Genomic DNA, 5420 nt, shown 5'->3' on the forward strand with positions numbered 1-5420 from the left:
TATGTATGTATGTAGTTTCATGCATAGTAGATTTTTCTAAGTTCGGTAATTTGAAAAACCACGTTTCTGGGGAAGGGAAAACTCTACTTAACTGCTCTAAAGATTAACCTAGATCGAGAAACCATTAAACTTCTTTTTTTTTTTTCAGTCAGCGAGTACAGATATAAATCTAGTCTCTAGAACCAAATTAGTAAGTCATTCTTCAATACGTGCAATTTCTACAATATATTTTGCACCTAACCAAAAACATCCTAAAACGAAGATGTACTGAAAGGTTTCAGTGCGACAACACTTGCAATATTGCATACAAATGTAAATGCAAAGTTGAATCTTGAATCCCATTTTGTCGGCTTGCAGTAGTGTAGGAACGATATGGCATTGGAGCAGGTATCTATGGCACCAGCGTCAGAAGGATGTCCGTCAGAAGATATTTTACCTATTATCGAAGTTGTCACATTAAAACAAATGCTTGGCTACAGATTTGTCAAGGAGGCTTAAAACTTTGCTATGGCACTGTCTGTCTGGTTGACCTCTGCTCTCAAACTGGCAGACTGAGGATTCGAGTCCTGCCATGGGCATGGACGTTTGCGATTGTCCTTAGGTGGCAGATAAATTCATTGTCTGGGGTGAGATCTAATGTGACTTTGAAAAGGTCCATGTTTAGGCTCTAGAGTAGGATTTCCTGATTAACAAATCAGCTAACACCAACGCTTTTTTTTTCCCTTATAGGAGTAGGCATTGCCTTTAAACCCTATCTTGCTTTAGGAGACTGAGTGGGCAGGTCAATCTCCACCTGTAGCCAATCAGAAATAGCTGACCCATGTCTATCACTAATTACAGTTTACCATTGGGCAGTATTTGCCAGATGAAGACGGGCAAACAAGTACTGCCATCTCTTGCTACCGAAACCTAACAGGGTCTCTTCACGAAACTCCAGTTTCCTGAAGAAAAAATCCGCTTGCCAGTGCCAGAGATCGACTAACTCAGGAACCGGTCGAAGATAGGCTTAGAAAAAGTTCCTCCACTAGGCAACTAGATTTGAACTTTAGCCTACCTTCGGGCGGCCTAGCGCAGAGTATGCTAGCACCACTTCCACTGAGCTACACAGGATTAGTAAAATAATAAAAAAATAATAATTAATGCACATAAATAAATCCTTGACCAACCTAGGGGTATTAATGCACATAAGTGGATTAATAACGTTGGTATTACACCTTTCGTGAATGGGGGTTTAAAACTTAAAAAAAACACTAATAGTAATCCCCTTTGTTTTCTGGAAAGCCTGTGTTGCTCAGTGGAAGTGTCGCTTGCATCCTCTGTGCCATGTCGCTCGAAGTTAGACTTAGGTTCGAGTCTACTTGTCGACTGGAGGAACTTTTTCTAAGCCTATCTTCGGCCGGTTCCCGACTTAGTCGATTCCGGCAAGTGGGTTTATTCTCCCGTATATTCGGGTTTTTCTTCCCATAAACTAAAGAAAATCGGCTGTAGAACCCACATTATTTCAGACAGTAACATATCTTGGTAGGCTTAGATACCAAGAGATGGTAGCACTTGTTTGCCGGTCTCTTCTTCGGTGGCCGCTTACAATTAGTGATTGGTCATGGGCCAGCTATCTCTGATTGGCTACCAGTGGAGACTGAACTACCCACTGTGTGGCCAAACAGCGACATAGGATTAAAAATGCCTCAGTTATTCCCTATAAGGAAAAAAGGTGTTAGCTGATTTTTTTTATTTTATATTTTTTTTATTTTTTTTTATTTTATATTTTTTTAATTTTTTTTTGTTTGTTTTCTGGTCAATTTGTACCATTTCCAGGAAAAGACTATGGTTTATTCAAAGGCAAGTAGAATTGCCTCTTTTTATGGGTGTGTTTTAAAAATAAATGATAATTTATTATTTACATAATCTGGAAACCCTGATCTAGAGACTAATGCTGGCGTGATTTAGCATATTGCATATTGCACAAGTCAGATATTGATTCAAGTTCATTCTGTGTGCGAACAGAATAATGATGAAAATAATAATATAAAAAGTTTTTTTTAAACCATAAAAAGAAAGGAATTGCAGCAAGAACAAGTACATTTCCATTCTTCGTCTACCATCAACATTTCAATAGAAATTTGATATTGATTCAGTCTCTCATTCCAACATTTGATAAATAACCGACTGCAATTCACAAATGTAACTCCACCAGGCATTAGATCAAACAATATGAATGTTGTTCGTAATTTTATAGCATAGATCAGGACTATCCAAACTTAGGTAATCCGACTGCCGCAGTAGGAAAAAAAAAATTATCCGAGAGCCGTATCACAATGCGTATCTAGTAATTTGGTGAGTAGCAGCGACACAACCTCGAAAGCTGAACAAACCAACAACACTAATTCCGCACTAATCGCGCGCTCACGTTCCCCGATAGCGCCCGGAGCATGGGCTTTGGAACAAAACAGTGTATGAACGCTTCTTTGACACATCTAATATTTGAAAAACACGTGAGTATATAGTCATGTAAAAATGCCAAATAAAATTATCAACATCAAGATTATCGATAAGTGATAGAATTAAAATATCTAATTCGCATTCGATTCAAATTTTTATTTTATATTTTCGCTCGTGAAAATCAAAATACACAGATGGTCCGCTCAAAATCGCACCACGGGCTGTATGCAGCCCGTAGGCAGTGCTTTGGACAACCCTGGCATAGATAATTAACATAAAAACTTTGGCTAACCTGCAATAAAGAAAATAAATCATATTTTATTTTATTCTTCATATTTAATAAATCATATTAAATTTTTATATTAAATATAAAAATAAATCATATTTAATTTTATCCTTCCAGACCTAGTCCAGAAGGATAAAAGATTTCATAGGAAAGAGGAAACTGTTTTTAGCCGCAATTATTTAGAGTGCAGTTAGTAAGGGAAGTAGGACTAGATTTTTTGTTTGGAGAGTGGTGAATGAGTGCAATTAATTGCTACAGTCAGTTGTGTGGGTAAATGATTTCAAGGTAAAATATCACAGATATTATACAGGTATTGATAATCGGTGATTAATGTTTTTTAAGTGGGCATCCTGAGATCAGTCTACAAGCTCCACGCAGAACCCTATATAATAATAATAATCCCCCTAAGGAACACGATCGATTTTTTCGCAGAGCACGGACTTGCATGCTCCAGTGATGGTGATAGCTATGCTGGGGATAGCTTAGCTACCAGCGGGACGCCCTAGTCAGAAAGGTCTCAACTGAGGAGACAGATTAACAGAGTTCCATCCCCAACCTTAATGGTAAAAAGCAAGAAGAAATCCATACCGGATCTGTCCACGCGCGGGTCACCAAGGACAGTCATAAGTTCGGATCCTGGACATCAGGCAATAAGTAGGCTACAGGTCTCAGCTCTCCTTGCTGGGCAACCAAGGCGGGAAGCTGAAAAGTAACTGGAAGAAAGCAAAAGTAAAAAATTGACTACAGGAGAAAACAAGGAAGTTATGAAATGTTTTTATAAATCAATGCCAGAAAAGGCAGGTTTTAGAAAGCATATGCATACGACTTAGAAACAAAAATTCCCAGAGTCTGCGATAACAGAACAAAGACCAAAATAAGTTATATTTCGTAACAAAATTTTACTGAACTTGAGCTGCAAGAGTTTCATAAGAGATCAACAGCTCGAGCAATACGAAATCAACAGGAGGTAGCAATATCTCTAACTTTGAAATTAAACTCATTGATCATTAAGCACAAGACACGCTTCAGGATATTTGGTCAGAATCGCAGTATGAAACGAAGTTGTCCATACTGAAACATATCAACTCATTAAATGACCATATAAGATTACCAACATGAAAAGCCCTGCATAAATCTAAGCTAAAACAACTTCTCTTAGAACTTGTTTTAGCTTAGATTTAACTTGGATGCAAATTTTAAATTACAAATCTTAAATGATGAAATTTAAGAAATGTGATGAGGTGGAGATGTGGATAAAGATATCGCCTCCATAAGGATAATGTCAGTTACGATAGTCATAAGCAGCAAGCTATAAGGGTCATTCACAAGTGTTCTACAGCAAGTTAAGTCCGAGTATGAAAAGAAACTGGCTCTGCAAATTAACTACAACCCAAAAGAATTCTATCCTTATGCTGCAAGTAAATGAAGCAATGAATTTTAAAGAATAACTCTAAGGAATGCAGATGGTATGCGGGTAACTGATGCAAAAAAATTGTTCAACTAATGAGTGTTCATTTTGCTAAATGCTATCAACCTGATATATGCAACATTGAACTCAATGCTACATCTTCACCGTACGAAGAAAGTCGTGGATGAGGAGGGAGTACTAGAGCTGTTGCACAGACTAAATAAGATTGCTGCAGTAGGAACTGATGGTATATCAGCAAGGATGTTAAAAGTGTCTTCGGCTGAAATGACGATTTCATTGACCAGGTTATATAATTTGAGTCTCAAAACAGGGAAGATTCCATGGAAAGAATGTATGGTAATACGATTACACAATAGTGATGCAAAGACTAATATATCCAACTCTCGATTAATCAGCATCTCAGGAGTTGTAGTGAAGATCTTGGAAAAGTTCGCCAGGGCTTGCATTTAGAAATGAGTTGACAGAGAATGTTTACTTTGCAATGAGCAGCATAGGTTTACTGAGGGATGGTCATGTTTTAGCAACTTACTCACATTCTATAATAATGTTATCACCGAGTCAGACAAGGGGAATAAATAAGCATGATACTTTTGGATTTTTCTAAGGCTTTTGACAGAATATAGCATGTAATACTGCTGCATAAAGTGGAGAATATGGGATTGGATTATAAGCTATTGGCATGGGTAAATGGGCGACTGACTGACAGACATCAAAATGTAGTATATGGACAATGTGAATCTGCAAAACTTAAGATAACTAGTAGTGTACCACAAGTATCAATCTTTGGTCCATTGTTATTCATTTCGTATATTAATGACACTGGGAAGGATTAGACATGCGACATTCAGCTAGTTGCTCATTATGGAAAGGTAGGTAGATAGGGTAATCAGGAGTGCTGCTGATATACAGTACTTGCAGAATAATTTAATAGGCTGGAACTGTGGACATGTTAAAATGGCTGTAATTTCAATGTTAATAAATGTAAAGTCATGCCCGTTAGTGTGATTAGATATCCGATGCTGAATTATATTGGTGGGATTATGCTTGAAGAAACTGATGACGCTATGGATCTTAAAGTTTTATTAGACAGAAAGTCGAGGTTCAAGGGTCATATAGCAAAAATTGTAAATATCACTCAGAGAATAATGGGAATGCTAAAACGAACCTTGATATGTAAAGAAAATGGCGCCTTGCCTCTTTACAAGGCCTTGATAGATCTCACTTGGACTACTGCACGCAGGCCTGGTCTCCTGGTTTCCATTTTTC

Source organism: Typopeltis vanoorti, chromosome 11 (genome assembly GCF_054136105.1).
Source record: "Typopeltis vanoorti isolate ZY-2024b chromosome 11, IOZ_Tvanoo_1.0, whole genome shotgun sequence".
Lineage (NCBI taxonomy): Eukaryota > Metazoa > Arthropoda > Arachnida > Uropygi > Thelyphonidae > Typopeltis > Typopeltis vanoorti.